General features: G+C 41.5%; 1 protein-coding gene and 2 pseudogenes across 10 annotated transcripts in view; 1 reads left to right on the plus strand and 2 right to left on the minus strand.

Annotated features, from left to right (window-relative positions):
• NUMB (NUMB endocytic adaptor protein) overlaps positions 1-17,181 on the minus strand; it is a 136,452-nt gene extending 119,271 nt beyond the window's left edge. For 7 of the 10 annotated variants that reach the window (XM_090271108.1, XM_090271112.1, XM_090271110.1 and 4 more), the window contains exon 1: positions 10,609-10,693. The gene's annotated coding sequence lies outside the window, so the exon portion shown is untranslated. Of the gene's footprint in view, positions 1-10,371; positions 10,421-10,608; positions 10,694-17,058 lie in introns of those variants that run through there. The other 3 variants (XM_090271106.1, XM_090271104.1, XM_090271107.1) reach the window with 3 other exon arrangements.
• LOC150017012 (heterogeneous nuclear ribonucleoproteins C1/C2 pseudogene) lies at positions 338-1,239 on the minus strand (annotated as a pseudogene).
• LOC150017013 (large ribosomal subunit protein eL6 pseudogene) lies at positions 2,202-2,728 on the plus strand (annotated as a pseudogene).
• Positions 17,182-19,164: the final 1,983 nt, after the last annotated feature.

Genomic DNA, 19,164 nt, shown 5'->3' on the forward strand with positions numbered 1-19,164 from the left:
TCGGGTTCTATTCAATTAATGAGATTGCCTTTGTAGTTAGGAAGTGACTCCTGAACTTGTATGAAAAGAACTGCACTCCCTGCATAACAAGAGGTCATTTTGGTTGATAAAAACCACACATCCTTTTTATTGTTAAGTCATAAAGAAGTATCAAAATAAAAAACAAAAATTACAGGGTAAAACAACTACTAGGAGCATCAAAGGAAGTGAAAATGGACTAGATGTGGGGCAATATGGATTAATAACACAGGAGGAACAAGGATGGGGAGAACAGTAAGCATGAGCTAAAAATACTAGGGGAGAAGATATAGTGAAAATTTTGATCTTAGATATGCGCCTATGTGGAGAAATAACGGGACAAGATTTCTAAACCCCACCATGTGTTTGAGTCATCCTCTCCTTGCTCAGCCTCTTTTTCGTCATCCTTGATCAATTTCAACTGGCCACCCCTCCCCCATCTTCATGATCACCACCATCCAGTAGTTCCCCCACCCACCTCCAGCAGAGTCATCTGCACCCCCTCAGCCTCCATCTTCACATTAGTCTCATCTTTCTACGGGGAGCTGCTACTCTGCTTCTCTTCCAACTTATCATTCTTCATCTCTACTCCCTGTTTGCTCTGTTCCTTTTCAGTTCTTTCCAGGCTTTCCAGTAGAGAATCCACTTTTTGTTTTTATCTGGGTCAATTCCTTCTTAATGGTCTGAAGGTCCCCTCCTTTTAACTTTCCAGACTTGGAAGATCCTCACTGTCCACTCTTAGAACTGAAGCCACTGTTTCCCTTTTGTGAGGTGCTTCCTGATACACACTGGCATTTTGAGGGCACCACGCCCGAGCAGAAGCAGGGGGAGGAGGAACATGTGCTGGGTAACTGTACATCTTGTTGTAATAATCCCATTGAAAGTCAAAGTCCAAGTCAAAAGAAGAGCTGTACATCTCCACTGCAGATCATTTCACACCCGCTTTTCCTCGATTCACATTTGGCTCTGCAGTCAGATTAATATCTAAAACCTGGCCAGCAATCATTCTGCCATCCTCTCCTGCCACTGAAGCCTGGCATTCCTCTCATTAGTATACTGAATGAAGGCACAGCCCTTATGAACAGAGCAACCCACAATTTTGCCATATTTTGAGAAAATAGCCTCCACATCAGATTTCTAGACCACAAGAATATTGAGGTGCCCAATGAATACACGGGAGTTCACGGAGCAAGGCTCTGTCTTGTTAATACTGCTGGCCATTTTGCCTTTGATAACAAGGTTCCTCACAAAGCCAAAATCAGAGGGAGAAGGGAGAGGAGATTTGATTTTGAACCTTCTACTCCAGGGTTCCACATGGAGAAGCCGACTGCTGCTTCAGATCAGCAATGTGGCCACAACTACTCAGCCTTCCTCTCTTCACAGAATGGCCATGAACAGCTTTTGATGTAACATGTTAAGATTTTTAAAAATAAAGACCAGTCCTACAAATGAATATTTTCAGTTCATTTTCTTGCCAGTATTTTCAATATAGCATTTAGTACTGCATTCCATACAAGAGTAAGAAAGACTTGGCTATCATTGAAAATATCATCCCTTCATATTACCAATAATAAATAATTTTCAAAAATAAAAATAAATCAATGGTTAACCATTCAAAAATTATGTTTGTTAGTAACATTTAAAGAAAGCCCATTAGCTCATGAATGTTATGAAAATTACACACCTGCTTTTTCATCAGACACAATTTAAGAGATAATATAGCTTGTAACAGTTTTCTACAGATGCAGAAAGATTTTTCTTTCACCTCTGACCATATCCTTGACTAAGGAATGTACAGTACTTAACTTACAAAATAAAATCTACTTCTGGTTGATTTTTTTCCCATCTTGCAAGATGGCAGGTAAAAAACTGAGAAGTCAGATACTAAGGAGAAGAAACCTGAAGCCAAGAAGGCTGATGCCAGTGGCAAGGTGAAGAAGGGAAACTTCAAGGCCAAGACTCCTAAGAAGGGGAAGCCCCACTGCAGCTGAAACCCTGTCCTAGTCAGAGGAATTGGCAGGTATTCCCAGTCAGCTATGTATTCCTGAAAGGCCATGTACAAGAGGAAGTATTCAGCAGCTAAATCCAGGATAGAAAAGAAAAAGAAGGAGAAAGTTCCTGCTACTGTCACAAAACCAGTTGGTGACAAGAATGATGGTAACCGAGTGTTTAAACTTCACAAAATGCCTAGATACTATCCTACTGAAGATGTACCTCAAAAGCTGTTAAGCCATGGCAAGAAACCCTTCACTCAGCGTGGGAGAAGACTGCGGGCCAGCATCACTCCCGGGATCATTCTGATCATCCTCACTGGGCACCACAGAGGCAAGAGGGTGGCTTTCCTGAAGCAGCTGAGCAGTGGCCTGCTACTTGTGACTGAATCTCTGGCTTTTAATCAAGTTCCTCTGCAGAGAACACACCAGAAATCTGTCACTGCCACCTCCACCAAAACTGATATCAGTAGTGTGAAAATCCCTAAACATCTCACTGATGCCTACTTCAAGAAGAAGCTGTGCAAGCCCAGACACCAGGAGGAGATCTTCAACACGGAGAAGGAGAAATACGAGATTACAGAGCAGAGCACTGTTGATCAGAAAGCGTGGACTTGCAAATTCTGCCAAAAATCAAAGCTGTTCCTCAGCTTCAGGGCTACCTCCGCTCTGTGTTTGCTCTCACAACTAGGCTTTATCCACACAAAATGAAATTTTAAATTTCTTTCAAAAAGCCTAATTAAATAACTGAACTGTTTAAATAAACATCTATGTCTGGTTGAATAGTGAAGAGGAATGTATTTACTGTTGGGGAAGATAAATTGATTCTAACAGGCATTTAGAACTATTTTAAAATCACTAAATCTCTAAGATTTAATTCTTTTTTCTAGTTGTAGGGTTAACAGATCCCACTGTCAACAAAAACTCATACATATTTGGGAGAGAATCAGGTAATGCTAGAGACACATCCTATGACCCACAGGATAAAATATTAGACTCATTTATCCCATGTTTTAGTCTAATGCACCAGACTAAACCAACCACAAAAGCAAAATAATAAATGCTTAAAATAAAGGTAAAAATTTAAAGTCAAGTCTGGTTTCCCTAACTGCCACTAATCACAGTATCTGGAATACTAGCCCCTTTTGGAAAGAGAAGTCTATAATAGGCCTAATATTGTTATAATTATTATTAATTAACATTGCCACACGTTGAGTGCCCACTATGGGCAAGGCACTATACAAAATGCTTTTCATTTAATTTTCACCATCAAACTGGTAAGGAGGATAACATAAGTTCCATTCTATGGATGACAAAACTGAGGCTAAGAGAGGTTAAATAAACTTCCCAATTAGTAAATAACAAAGTCCAGGATTCAAAAACATGGTCATACAATTATAAAACTTGGGTCCATTCTATCATGCTTCCTCATGATAGATATTTCTTTTTCAATTTCATAATATGGTAGTTACAAATATACTTCTGTGATCATCAGGCTATTCTATGGTTGGAAAAATGTTTATTTAGATTAAAGAATAACTGGCAGCTAAAATTCCTTCTTAAGAAGTTGGCTATATATCAAAAGTAATTAAATAAATCTTCATTAATTATGTAACACAGTAACCATGAAACAACTGAAAGGTACCAGAGGTGTACTTCTGCAGAGCTGACCAGGACAAAAGCATACTAACTTTTACTTTTCTAAGGTCAAAGGTAGTCAAGGTCAATCTTAAATAAAATTATGAATTTTGCTTTTCTTTTCTGTGCTCCTGGCTTCCTTTAACTTTGCTTTTATTCAGAAGCCAAGCAGTGTTCTACAGCTTTCAATCCCTCTTCTTCCCTAACTAAACTGGAAAAAATCTGATGAAATAATCATTTTCCTACTTAACTATATACAGTACACCTTAATACTATAAACAAGTTACCACAATTAAGATTTTACTATCTGATCAGAAAATTCAAGACTTCAATCCTGATTAAAAGAATATAAGGTATTAGAAGAATATACCTTGCAAGTGGAAAGAAGTAAGTTTTGGTGGGGAGAGTAGAGGAAGTCACTGAACCTTAATTATTAATACAGCAGCTCCTTGGTTAATCCATGTCAGATGACTGAGGGTCTCTTCCTACTGCTTAATCCCAAACTCCATTGGAAAGGACCAGTGAGAAGGCTTGGCCAACCTAGTTACGATTGCTGGGAACATATTCCCAAGAGCTGCAGGAGGAGACACAAGTGTCCAACCTTCTTCTAAATCCACATGGTCCTGCCCAGGTTCCCATCCTCCAGGACTAGCAAGTCTCAATCTATTTACTTGCATTCTGATATGCTTTTCTGAGTGGAAGAAAACAAAGGAAGAGTGAAAACAAGCAGTGGAAACTTCACAGAATGAAAAATATGTCCATGGGAGAATGTTGCAAATAGGATCATCCTCCTTTACATATGTCACTCTAGGAAAACTGCCAAGAACAGCTCACTCCTCTAGACATACTTCCTGCAGATCCTCCAGACTCCTCCTTAAACACATGTCAACATTCTCCTCATTCTCCCTTAGTTTCAATCCTCCTTTTGCCCCAAGATTTCCAAGTGCGTACTTTTTAAAATTTTTTTATATTTATTTATTTTAGAGAGGAAGGGAGAAAGGGAGAGGGAGAAAGACAGACAGACAGACAGACATCCATGTGAGAGAGAAACATCAATTAGCTGCCTCCTGTACATGCCCCGCACAACATAAGTATGGGCCCTAACGAAAAATTGAATGTGACCTTTCAGTGCATAGGACAACACTCCAACCAATTAAGCCATACCTGTCAAGGCTACAAGTGCATACTTTATATTCTCAACAATATATGGCAATATTAATATATGGCATCCTATTTATCAGTAGCTGCATCTTACATCTGAACAAATATCCTAAAGCCTTATAGAGTACTACTACCTTTAATAATGAAATTTCTAATATGTTACTGAAACAGATTTTCTTTGCAAATAAAGGATTTATCATGTCAAGATAAAAAAATAAGACAGTAAATTTCAAAAATATATTTAAGGAGTACAACTGTTTCTTTTCTCTCTAGTCCTATCAAGGAATCATATCAGAATTCAGAACTCAGAAGAATTCAAGGCCTGTTCTTTAGAAATCAAAATCTATTAAAACCAATTAATGTGTTGTGGCAAGTCCAAAATAAAATGTAGCTTTTCAAGTATTCTATTAAATAAGACTTTTTTAAGGTGAAAGTTCACCAAGAGACCTTTTCTAATAAAAGGAATTCTCCCAGGAAAGTAAAAATCAAATATAGGGGTTTTGTACTTGGATAGAACTAGATTTTCAGGCACCAACATTTCCATTAGGATTTATTATATGGGTAGTTGGAGGGCAAGAAGCAAAGAAAGCTGATCAGAGGCTATTTATAAAAGATGAAACTTTACTGAAATAGAAAATAAACTTAATTAACTAGTGTTAATTGAATTCCACTTTCAAGATCATTTACATGAATTACCTTTGATATGTAAAATTGAGTCTCATTAAATTGTACAGCCAGGAGCACAGAGTTTCTTTGGGATTTAAAAACCACTACAGATTAAGAAATCTCACTGTAAAATGAGTTGAGCAATCAGAGCTATTCATAGATAAGTATGATTAAATTATAGATGAATTAAAAAGTCAACTGACTAAAGTCCATTCATTAAGAAGTAAATGAGTAATCAAACTGGTCAATGTTCACAGTTATGAAGGATGAACTTTTATATTTTCCCACACTTGATTATTAAAATTTTGCATTCCTCCACTAGTTAGTAAAAAATTGAGGAAATGGGAGAAATGCCTGGAAGAGGGGCGAGTGCTGGGCAGGCAGCATTGTTCCCTCTCAGACACCTCCCCCACAAACAGCGCCACAACGTGGTGAAACAGGTCACCCTGTACTGACAAATACCTAAGGTTCTGCCCCTTACAACGTAACAGGAGCGACAGCTCTACCGGGGATGCGGAGGCAAACAAACACAGGAGCCTATCAGAATGAGGAGACAGAGAAGCATGGCCCAAAAGGGGAACAGATCAAGGTTCCAGTGGGAGAACTAAGCGACGAGGAGATAGCCAACCTAACAGATGAGGAGATAGACAACCTAACAGATGCAGAATTCAAAACACTGATGATAAAGATGCTCACACGCTTGACAGATATGCTTGAGTATGGCAAACACATAAGAGAAGTGAAGGCTATGCTAAGTGAAACGAAGGAAAATCCACACAAAACCAATGGTGAAGGAAAGGAAACCAGGGTTCAAATCAATGATTTAGAACATAAGAAAGGAAAAAACAGTCAACCAGTGCAGAATGAGGAAGAATTGAAAAAAATGAGGAAAACTTCCCAAATTTTGCGAAAGAGATGGACATACAGGTCTGGGAAGCACAGAGGGTCCCGGGTGATTTGGACCCAGAGGGGACCACACCAGGACGCATCAGGACTGAGATGCCAAAGGTGAAAGATAAAGACAGAGTCCTGGGGGCAGCAAGAGAGAGGTGGAGAGTAGCCTATAGGGGGTGCCTATAGGACTATCAGCTGATTTCTCAGAGGACACTTTGCAGGCAGGAAGGGACTGGCAAGCAGTATTCAATGTGATGAAAGGCAACCTGCAACCAGGATTACCCTATTCAGCAAAGCTATCATTTGGAATGGAAGGGCAGATGAAGTGCTTCCCAGACAAGGTAAAGCTAAAGGAGTTCATCATCACCAAGCCATTATTATATGAAACGTCAAAGGGACTTACTTAAGAAAAAGAAGATCAAAACTATGAACACTAAAATGACAACAAACTCACAAATATTAACAACTGAATCTAAAAAAATAAAAACAAAATCCAACTAAGCAAATGAGAATAGGAACAGAATCATAGGTATGGGGATCATTTGGAGGGTTATCAGCTGGGAGGGGGGAGGGGGAGAAATGGGGAAATTGTGCAGGGACTAAGAAGCATAATCGGTTGGTACAAAATAGACAGGGGGAAGTTATAATAATATAGAAAAGGGTGAAGTCAAAGAACTTATATGCACGACCCATGGACACGAACTAAGGGGGGTGGGATTGCTGGAGGAAAGCAGGGTACTGGGCAGAGGGGAGCAAAGAGGAAAAAATGGAAACTACTGTAACAACATAATAAAATATACTTAAAAAAAAAAAAGAATTGAATGATCTATACATTATGTGCCTACCAACTGTATAATGATTTAAAGAATAACCATTCTGGCTGTAAGGATACTACATTTAATTCAATGAAAGGAATTCAAAAGCGTTCATCCTTGGAACATTTGTCCCCCAAAATTAGTCAATTTGTTTTCTGAAAAGATTGCTTATGTTTTTCAACTCAGACAAGCAATGATTATGTTTTGCAGTCTTTCAAACAAAAATAAGAATTTTAACAAAATATAAAAATCTGAAATGGAACTAAAAATTATTTTTGAGAGAAAAATTATCTAAGCAGTCTAATGCAAACCTACACCAACAGTTTCTTCATAACATCAGAAAACATTAATGAGTTACATAAATCCACCAGATTAAAGATTTTAAAGAGAGCTTCAAGAATCTCTTTGTTTTCAATGCTGCTTTCTCTGTTCTTATATCCATAAAAACAAATCTAAATAAACTCTTTCTAAATAATAAACCCTTTCTAAATAATAAACCAACTCGTTTTTCATAGAACGGCACAAGACATATATATATATTCTCATTATATCTTAAAGCAAGTGTTTTGGATTACATTTAGCTCCCTAAAAGAGGTTAAATTTATATAATATATGCCACATTCAGTTCATTCTCAAGGGAGAAAACTATCAGAACCAAAGTTCCTGCTTAATAAACTGTTTACTTTGATGTTAAGCCTCTACTCCAGATGCATTTTACTGTCCAGTATTATCACTATTTCTTCTCTCTTCAAAAATCTAGAAATCTAAGATTCACAAGTATATCTGGTTCCCTTAAAAGTGCTTTTATATTATATGCTTTGTGTTAGTGTAAGGCCATGAAACGTTTTAAGATACTTTCACTGTAAAAAACAAACACCCTTGCGCTTTTCTCTTTTGCTATGCATCTTATTTGGTTTTTGCTTATTTTCTACATATGAACTGCTCACAAACCAGTCTGTTTCAGTGTTAATTATTTACTGTCAATATGTCTGTGTATACTTAGGTTTTTCATACAGACAATGGGTAGTAAAAAAAGGGGGGGTAAACAAGGGGGCACAAGTGAAATCTGAAAAGCACCACTCAATTTCACTTCTCTGCCTCAAATTCCCTTAAGTCCTCGTGCCAGATTCTCAATATCTAAAAAGAGGCACAACACAATATGTGATAAGGAAAACACAGAAGGAACCAAATTAGAAACTGAAGAAATTCAATAGAATGTATCACAACCTGAGGAAGAATTAGCACAAAAAGAAGAAAAACAAAGAAATAAATAACAAATCCAGTCCCTAGATACACCTATTAAAGGGCTGCTTTTGCTGTATTGCATGCCCCACAACATTTTTTCAACTGTTTTGACTGTCAGAAATACATCTTACATTGTGACCTAGTACACCCATGTACAAGAAAAATTTCCTAAAACAATACCGCTCCTTACCAAGTGCAATGCTAGTTGATTCTGTTCATCTATTCATTGTCAATGCTGACGGTAACCCACTAAAAACTGATTTTATAAATTACTGGTAAATCATGACCCACAGTTTGAAAATGCACTTAAAATAAAGCATCCCTCATATTAAGATCCCTTTTTTTCCTGCAACTTGCCTCTGTCTCTAGCAGGGTAGACAGGTATTTTAAGGTTGCCACCTTATTCCTGTTTTCATTTAAAGTCAGTGGTTCTCAAAGTGGACCTACATAAGCATCACCTGAGGTACATAAATGAAAATTCCCAGCCCCTGCTCCCCCCACACCTACTGAATCGGAAACACCAGAGGGCCAGCAGCCTGGAGTTGACCAAACCCTCAAGGTGACTCTGGTTCAAGCTCAAGTTTGAGAACCACCTACCTCATTAAAGAACTCTGGTCTTTCTTCATCCTCTATTTACAACACAGTGCACAGTGCTTCCTCTGCACCAGTCGCTATTCTAAAAGTTCTACAAATATTAACTCGTGTGAAAAAAAGCAACCCTATGAAGTAGGAATTATTATTATCCCTATCATAAAGATGAGAAAACTTTTGCACAGAGAGGTTAAGTTATCCAAGCTAAGTGGTGGAACTGGAATCCCAACTTACTTCTAACTTGGCAAGGGTATGCCTGTCCTCTTCGTGACTCGCCTCTCTCTGATCAAGTCCCCAACCCTACTCCCTTTCAAATTCCCCATCTTGTCAATGTCCTTATTTTCCAATATTGTTGCTGCCATCCTGAAACAAACTTCTTTTCTAAGACACTAGAATGCAAGTCACTTAACCTTGCTTTTGGGGCCTTTTCTCTGGTCCTCAATGGAATCTTAGTATTATGAAGCTGAAGTATCTCCTATTTCTTAAGTTCTTAGAGCTTATTAATGGCCTCGCGAGTAATTCCTCATCTACTGTACTAGCCAGTTTCCACAAGACCGCTGCTCTCTTCCTAGCAACTCGCTCGCTCGCTCCTAGTACACCCTATCTTCTCCTCCCTTCCTAGAAGGAAATGATTTCCCCCCTCCCACCTGGTGTGTCACTTTGCTAGACTCCTCTCTAACTGAAAGAACTTCCACTCCCCAGCTAGACCCCCTCACCCCAGTCTCAAGCTCGAGCTACCCTACTCCTGGAGGATTTTTTTCCCTGGTGATCCGAGGATCCTCAGACCCAGCAGTTCCTAGTTCAGTTTTGGGTCTCCCAGCCCAGATCAGCGGTGGGGGGCAGGGCGCTCCCGTTCCTCCCCAAGCTATTCAAGGTCTCCACGGACCCCACTCTCCTAAGACCCGCAGATTCGTAATTCCCCAGGAGCCCTCCTCCCTCCGACAGCTGCCTTTCTCAGGAGGATCCTCAGGCCCCTCCCTGCCATTCCCCGACGCCCTCTTTAGGACTCAGGTCGCTCCCTGTCACACGGGATCCCGGCTGCCCTCGGTCTCCCATCTCCCTCGAACCCGGGCCACTCCCAAACTCCACTCCCCTGCTCTCTCCGCTTGGCCGCTCCCGGGCTTCCCGGGTTCCCCTTCTCCCTTGAATCCAAGCTGTCCTGGGTATTCCCGAGTCACCCCGTCCCCGGACCAGGACATTACCGGTCACCCCGCGTCTGGGACCCCGGCCGCTCCTGTCTCCCCAGGGACCTATCCCACACACACCGGCCGCAGTCAGTGCCCCAGACTCAAGCAGCACTACGTCCCAAGGGACCGCCCGGCCTGACCCGTTTGGGTCTGGTCCCAGCCTACCTGGCCGAGACGAACTCCGCCGCCGGGAACAGGACCATTCTCCCACCAGCCTAGTCAACACGAACTAGCCGCCGCCGCCCCCGCCTCCGCCTCCGCCTCCGCCCTGGCCCTGGCCCTGGCCCGACCCGACCCGTAGTCCAGGGCCCCTTCCTCTGGCCTCCGCCTCCGGAGCGCCGAGCTGGAGTTTTCCGCCCAGCGACAGTCTCCAGACCTCAGGGCCGCGCTACCGGCACTCACCTGCCACTACCCCCGACCAACTCCAGCGCCACTGCCTCTACCTCGGCCGCCAGTAGCCACCAAGCGCCACCACCTCCCCCATGACAACAGGCCCACCCCGTTTTATACTTCCTACCTCTCCATTGGGTGCTGAGGCAGCTGCTCTCTGTTCTGATTGGTTTAATTTACCTGTCCGTATTAACTTTCTTACCGCCCCTTTTCCCGGACCCGGTATTAGCTCCCGCCCGGACCTGGAGGGTTCTAGACCAAGCTTTAGTTGTGATTGGTTGATGGTTGGACAGCTTGAAGTTATGATAGGCTATCTAAAATGTCTGTTAAACCAACTGGTAAACTCTTTGACGGCCAGGTTGGTGCAAGCACAGTTTGGTTGCGCAGTAGAAAGCCAGGAAGGGGCCGAAGCTCACAACTGAGGTTACCGGGGAAGGGTTAACTCTTTATTGTACAGTTTACTCTGTAAACTCATCCCTTTCTCTAGCTTCACTGCTCGCTTACTCTTAGGGTAGTACTTACAAAACATCAACAGCAGAAGTTGTGCTAAAGAAGTGTTTCCCACTCCTTGGGAGAAAAGCACTATAAAATTTCTCCTTTTCTTGAGATCCCAATGCGCCCATTTACCTTGAAGTTCTTCCCAGAAGCCTCCAAGTTAAAAGGCAAAGCACAACCGTTTATTTAGAAGAAATCAGTCTACTTCGATTGCAGTTATAAATGTCGTTAATAGATTGAAGTGCCGCGTTAAGAGTTCTCCAGCTTCCACCCTCACCCCCGGCTGGCATCTGCGAAGTGACAAGGCAACCTTCAGCAAGTCTGGGCTAAATGGGCCACATTTTACCCTTGGATGCTCTGGAAATGAGAATTCCTCTCCCCTCACCTCCCCGCCCCCAGCTTGATTTTAATGTTCAGCAGTCCTTAAATAGTCCTACTAGATGTGTGTCAGATACTTAAAAAGCTTGCCTTTTTTTCCTAAACTGCTCCTCTTCCTAGCAGGCTAAATTAGGACCATTGAATGAATTGCAGTTCTTTTCTCACATTGGCACAATGCACAAGAATAAATGATTGCATTTTTTATTCATTTGGGTACAAATCCCAGTAGGCACTTTTGAGAAATCTGGTGTTGCTATAAAAACTCCTTTGCTCCCAGAAATATATTATTCATCATTAGCTTTTTGCTTTTCTTCTTAATTTCCACCCACTTTTCCTGCTCCTGAATAACAAAATGCTGTCCTGATTACTCTTTCAATTTCTAAATCAGATTTAAATGTACCTTCCTCACCTATTATGCACAGACCCACAGCCATGACACATACACCTAGGGATCAAGGAGATAAGGAGGTATTCCCCTCACAAGCCTTATTTTATGGTTGGTAACTTCTGTGGGACCAAGAATCTGAATTCTGGAAATTTTGTGCTTTGCCCCTTTCTTCCTGCTAACTCCTTGTCCCTATCCCTTCTATTTACCCTCCTGTCCTTTGCAGAGCAAGCTACAAGGAGTCTAAAACTGCATAGTACATTATCCAGAAGAGAGAGCTGTCCATTTTCTAACCTATAAACTACATACTTCTATCATCAAAATAAGCGGAAATTATTCCTCCAGTAACTATACGTAACAATACCATGTCTTTTCCTAGTTATTTTCTGGAACTTTCCTCTTCCTTCTCTCATCTTCACCTTCTAATTTAGAAATAACCTCCCCTTCAATTCAATGACTCATAAAAAAGCCTGTGAAAGGAAAGTGGAAAAGCCAAAATAACTTCAGATATGTCTGAATCATTCAGTTGAAGGAAAAATCAGACGTTGATCATGATAAGGTAGAATTCAAGACATAAGGCAAGCCTGAATTGACATCCTATAACAAATAAAGTAACATGAAAATGTGAAAAGGTGTCTGTATGTTACTTACATAACCTTTTAATATATAATATTATCAGCAGCTTCCTTCTCTCTTGTCTTGGCAGTATGTCCTACCTACCAATTTTAGAGCAAGTTGGAAGGTAATTAATGTCCTGGCAGATAGGAAATAATAATGTCACAGGAGGGCATGGTCATTATGACGGTACTTTGAGTAATAATGGGTCTTGCACATCCATAGTGATTAGGTGCCATAGAAAACAGAATTAGTCCAACCTCACTAAGAGGATTTACCATCTAAGTTCAGGAAATCAGAAATTACTATCACAAAACTAGGGAACATGCTACAAAGGTCAGCTATTCATTCTATTTTATACACACACACAATGTATTTATAAGTATTTTTTGCTCACACATGCGTATACACTATACCTCTCCCATTCTTTGTAAAAATCAGTTCAGAAAAGAAATGTAAAATAAATATGTAGAACCCAGTAAGAAGAGAGAAAACCTTGAAGAAGGACGGTTTTAAAGAATATTCTTTGATCCAACAGAAGGCTATAGTGTTCTTAAAGCCCATGCAGTACTGGAAAAATGATTGCCTGCATCCTTTGTCTTGATTTCGCATGCATAGTGTAACCTTATAACGTAATTACTCCATCCAACTTCTCTTTTTCTTTCCTGTGTTATGTGTTTCTCCATCTCTCTCAAGGTTCTCTCTTAGAAAGCAAGAGCATTGGAGTCGGGGAGTCTGCAGCTTTGTTCTGTGTGGCTGGCTGTGGAGGTGGTGCAGATGGTATCTGCTCAGAGTTACTTGAGCAAGACCAGGATGACAGGTATATTAAAGGCAAAAATAGCCTTTGTAAATCAGAGTGATGCCCCAATGTCTAAGGAGTAGCACATTTTGCCTTGGGCTTTAGTGCATGCTGATGCTACTTTTTGCTCTCTTTTCTTTGCTATTCCCGCCCTCTTCTCTTCATATCATTCTTTAAGGAAGTAGAACCCAAGTCTCCTTCCATTTCTATTTATTTCTGGAAGGCACTCTCACTAGAAAAGGCTTTTTTCTTTTCTTTTCTTTTTTTTTTTTTTTGCTTGTTCTTTATTCCCACTGCCCCCCCACCCCCCACCCCCCATTCTACACACAATTCCAAATGGATTAGAGAAATAAGTGATGAAGAAGAAAATCAGTCTGATAGCAGACGAGGGCCAGAGCTGCCTGCAGCTAGCAGTTGGAGACAAGCCAAGATCTCTGATAAGAGGTGGTTCCCTGAGTTAGGGATCCCTGAGTTAGGAGGCTGACAGAGATGAACGGATTGGAGAGAAGGGGCTGGAGGGGTGGGGGTGGTGAGAGATATGAGAGAGAGGGAGAAGACCAGCAGAAAAGGGGTAAGGGAAGCTAGAAGAGAGCCAATAGGCCACAGAGTGCTGAGCCAGTTTACAGTCCTACCCCACCTCTCTATCTGTGGACTTTACACCAGGTTGCACAATTACACCATCAAAGTGCAGCCTCTGCCACTGTTTGAAAGGAGAACCATGCCAGAACTCTACCCTATGGGACCATTGCTCTACTGCTACCTGGAAACCCTTCCTGAGCTCAAAGCCTGCTGCTCTGGCACCAAGGCAAAGCTGACAAGGAAGGAGAGATTCATGCAGCCAGCCAATGAGTGTATCTTCATTTGATTTGATAAAGATGACCGCTGGCATGAAGCTCTGGATGAACAAAGGGAACTATCTGGAAGAAGATGTATTTACCATCCCAAACTGGGGAGCTTCCAGCGCAGGGAAGTGCCAAGCTGCTTTACATGCTGGAAAAAAAGCACTGTGGTTTCAAAGTTCAAGGCTCTGTTCCATGGATGGGAAGAAGCATAGAGAGAGAGAGAGAGAGAGAGAGAGAGAGAGAGAGAGAGAGAGAGATTACTGGAAGAGAGTGTTCTTTCAAGCAGAACCATTTACTTTCCAATTCTAAGGCTCAGGTGATTTTTAAATAGCACATCATACCTTCTCATTACTCAATGCATGCATTTTCATCCTCAAGAAAAATGTGCGCACCTCTCTACTTGTCTTGCATATTATAAGGTGGCTTGAGTACTTCTAAAACGGATGGGCTTGCAGTTCTCAGCTCTGTTTTTGTGCTATTGAATGGAGTCCCTGGTTACTATTACCAAATCTATGAGTGGACCAGACATTCTTCTGCAACACTTAGCATCATTTAAACTTTTGTCTATCCCTGTTTTACACACATACAAAAAGATTCCTGGAAACATGGCTATACTCCAAGGACTTCAGAGAACAGAATGCCTTCTAGAACTCCAGTTTCCAAATGACTTGAAATCTCATAAGAAAGTAGACTTGAACTCAGACTCTTGAAACTTAAACATGTTCAAATCCTGGCTTTGCCATTTACCAGCTGTGTGACTTTGGAAAAGTTGATTCACCTCCCTAAGCTTCAATTTCTCCATCTACAAAATGGAACATGTATTAGTTCTCTTTTGCTGCTTAACAAATTATCCCAAAACTTAGTAGCTTAAGATAATGCTTATTCTCTCCATATCTGTGGGTCAGAAATCCTGGTGCAGCTAAGCTGGTCCTCTGGCTCTGGGCCTCTCACAAGGTTGCAGTCATCTCAAGGCTCAGTTGGCATGGATCTGCTCCCTAGCTCACTCCATCATTGGCAGGTCTCAATAGTTCACAGGCCTTCAGGCTATGGACTTACATCCTCATGAGCTATTGGCCCAAGGCTTCCCTCAATGCCTTGCCTTGTGGGTTTCTCCATAAAGCATCTCGAAACATGGCGGCTTATTTCATCAGAGCAAGCAAGGAAGAGGGCAAGAGAGAGGGCTAGCAAGAGAGAGACCACTAGCAAGACAAAAGTCAGCCTTTTGTAATTTAATCAGAGAAATGACAACACATCACTTTTGCCACATTCTATTAGTTAGAAACAAATCATTATGTCTAGCCCACACTCAAGGAGAGAAGATTATACAAGGATGTAAATACCAGGAGGGAGAGATCACTGGAGCTACTTTAGGAGCAGGCTATCTTATGATGATAATAATAACAGCTACATGTAGATTTCTTAAAATAAAAACAAAACCCAAGTGTTCTTTTTTTTTTTTTTAAGATTGTATTTATTTAATTTTAGAGAGGGAGAGGGAGGGAGGAAGGGAGAGAAACATGGATGTGTGAGACTAACATAATCAGCCGCCTCTTGCACGCCCCCAACTGGGGACCTGGCCTGCAACCCCAGCATGCATCCTGACTGGGTACTGAACCAGCAACCTTTCGGTTCGCAGGCCAGTCCTCAATCCATTGAGCCAGGGCCCTACATGTAGATTTCACTTAAAGATTAAGTAAAAGAAAATATTCAATCAAGGTCCTAGCCCTGGCATATACTATACTTATATATGTGGCATATATAATAACTACTATTACTATTAATGTTATTATAAAGTATATAATGACTGGTTTTCTCTCCTTTCTAGCTAATAGAAGGAAACTTTTTATGAGAAATAAATGAAATGATCTACATAATTGAGGAAGGACCTGACACATAGTAACTACTCAATGGTCATTAGTGAACAGGCTAAGGTTGCTGCTCCAAGCTACTTGAAGGATATGCTATGACTATGATAACTTTTCCAGGATGGTCTTATTTTCAAATATTTTTCCCATTTACCCAGATGTACCTTATACTTGCCAAAGCACAATTTCAGATTCAAGGTTCATAAAATATGAGTGACAAAGCCACACATGATCCAGTTTAATTTCCCGCCTGCCCTATACTAAGGAAGGTGTTCTCAGAAACAGCAAATGAGCTATTTATGACAGCACTTTCTATATGTAGATATCCAAGTCTGGATCCATAAAAGTTCCACAGAGAGAACTGTGCCCAGAATGAGCAGGAACTTGGCTATGTGACTTTTGTCCCTTTCAAAAGGTGCTGGTCACTGTGCAGTCTGAGTTATTCCTCAACTGTCGATGAGAGAAAGGGAGATCCTACCCAGGCACTGGATTGGGAGCAGTAAGAACCAAGAGTCTGAGAAAATTAATTTTACAGTTAGGAAGTTGGAAGAAGAGAGTTAAGTTTGCAACATGAAAGAGAGATCACTAAAAGGTTGTAGTGAGCCAGTAGGGTGGGTTCGAGCTGGCTTCTTTATGAGGCAGGAGGATATTGTGGGCTGACCTGTGGCCAGAGCAAATGAGGAACTATAATCAAGGCAACTCCATTATTTTAGCTGTAAGTAATTTCTCAGAGCTCACCCATGATTACTATATGAGAAAGATGGAAAAAATACTCAAGTATAGCTGATATACAAACCAAAAACAGTGTAGAGAGACAAAGAAAGGCTCAAGGGCACAACTCATCCTATCTCATTTTTCAGGTCAGGAATATCTATTCAGATTATCTCTTTCCTCTTCCTCCCCCCAACCCCATCCCATGTTTGTACATGTTCTTTCCTTTTGTGTTCCACACAGAAGATGAAACTATCCTCACAAGGAAATGACTTAGGATCCTTTAGACTGGAAGGAACTATTTCCTGATCCAGAGTCACATTCGTGAGCAGTTTTGGCTGTGGTGCTACACCATTAGAGTTCAATAAATACAGATAATGACAGTTCACACCTCTGCCTCCAAAGCAAGTCATCTGTGCAGCTGTGGTTTAAACAGGCCCATTGATTTTCTGGGATGCAGCCTCCCTGACCCCTTCTCCTCCATTCTTAGACATTACCAGAGTAGGGCCCAGAAAGAACTCAAAGCAGAAGTTGCTGGGAACATTGTGTAACCTTAAAAAAGAGGCGTGTAGCAATATCAAGTTCCTCTTCCTGTGACTTGTCTCCTCTCCCTGTAACCTGTTTTCTCCGTGTTTGAGAAAGCAGAGCCCTGTCTCAATACCTCTCCGTAGTCCAAGAGGACGTCTGTCTGTTCTCTGCAGGATGGCCAATTTTAGAAGAGCTGAAGAGATGAGGACATGCCCCCAGGAAGTCGGCCTACACAATAGGGATGGTGTGTTTATTTACTCAGCCCTTTCCTACAGGCAGCCAGAGTAGCAGCCATTTCATTTTGCCCTCAGGAAGTGTATTTAGGGGTAGGCTTTCTTTCTTTTCCTGTTAGTTTCCTGCAAAAGAACATCAGTGTCTTCTCAGTGCAGCTGCTGATAAGAAGGATGTTGTTGCTCAATAGAGACAAACATATTTTCTGTCCCAGAATCAGACCAACTCAAGGGCACAGTGAGTTGGGCCTGGGTATGGAAAGGCAAGAACCTGATTTTCACACCGATTTCCCTGGCACCATCCTCCTCCCTGAAATACTTTCTTTAGTGGGATACAATAATTACATCTTCCAGGTGTGTAAAATTTCACACTTTTCCAAGGTAGCATCGTACTCTGCAGAGGCAGACAGAGGCATTGTATTGGCATAGCCTGGGAGTTCCATAGGAGGGTTAATATGAGGAGGCTTTGGGTTTAACATGTTCTGGGGAAACGATACAAATAGGAGAGGTTTACCCAAAGTTGGATTCCATTTACTAGCTCCTACTCATCCTACAGATCTCACCTTCAAACTTGCTACTATAGGGGAGCTTCCTGACATCCCCTCCCCCAACCAGCATTGAGTTGGGTGCTCCTCTTACACATGACGTGCTTCTGTGTTAGATACACAAATCCCATGTGTAAACTCGTTTAGTGCCTCTCGCTCCTACAGTATGTCAGCATTGTGACACTAAGAACCTCCATCCTGCTCACAACTGCTGAGTACAGGGCCTGGCCTGCAATAGTTCACTAAATATTTATTTAGTCAATGAATGAGTTAGGAGTTGTCTCTAGGAGCAGCCTTGCCACCCTACACCATCATTTATTTTGGGGTGGTGCTCTAAGAGTTATAAAAAAGGCATGTGCTAATTATCATATAATGATCACTAGGGGTTATAGTAATTAGTAGGTAAAAGCACAGTGGTGGAGTATGACTAAATACAGCTCTCCACCAGGGTGTATGGGGCCGTCCCTGCACTCTGAATTTGGAATCTTACTACCAAGCTCTGTGGGACTTCTGTAGACAGTGTCATTCCTTTGGGGACATTCTGTCGAGAGTTGCCAACACTGAGAATGGAGAGCTCAATTTCCCCTGACTCAAACCATTCTGGTATGAAAATTAAATTAAAATACTGGGCCAATGGTGGCCCTCAGGTTCTGAGACGAATTTCCCCATCAAGTGTCTATACTGAGTCATTCCTCCTCCAAATTAAAAAAAAAAAAAAAAAAGTCAACTCCTTCAGAATGAGTGATGGAAGAAAAGGCTTATCCTGCTAATTTCCTCCTTCTTCCACTGGGGTCAAAGTTCATGGTCTCAGCCCTCTCCATGGGAACAAGGGGACAATCAGAGAAAAAAGGAAAGATTTTCCCTTCTTATTCCTTCCTACTTCACAAGCTCTTAGTCCATGGTTTCCTCTTCTGTTAAAGGGAGGTGAGGACTGAGGACAGAGAAGGAGGAAGAATAAATCTGAGGACAGAGTACTTTGATGGCCCTGAGACTAGGGGAAGGGGAGTGGGGGCAGGAAAGTGTAAATTGGGATGAAGAATGACAAGACATGAAGACTCTCTGAAGATTTTTCAAAAATTCTCATATCCCAAACAACCAAGACACAGCCCCGTTGCCAGGACACCGGGTAACCAGAAATGCAGTCAGTAGGAGGTGATGACAGCAAAGAAGCAGGC

This window comes from Furipterus horrens, unplaced genomic scaffold (assembly GCF_987537825.1).
Source record: "Furipterus horrens unplaced genomic scaffold, mFurHor1.1.pri manual_scaffold_3, whole genome shotgun sequence".
In the NCBI taxonomy this organism is placed as follows: domain Eukaryota; kingdom Metazoa; phylum Chordata; class Mammalia; order Chiroptera; family Furipteridae; genus Furipterus; species Furipterus horrens.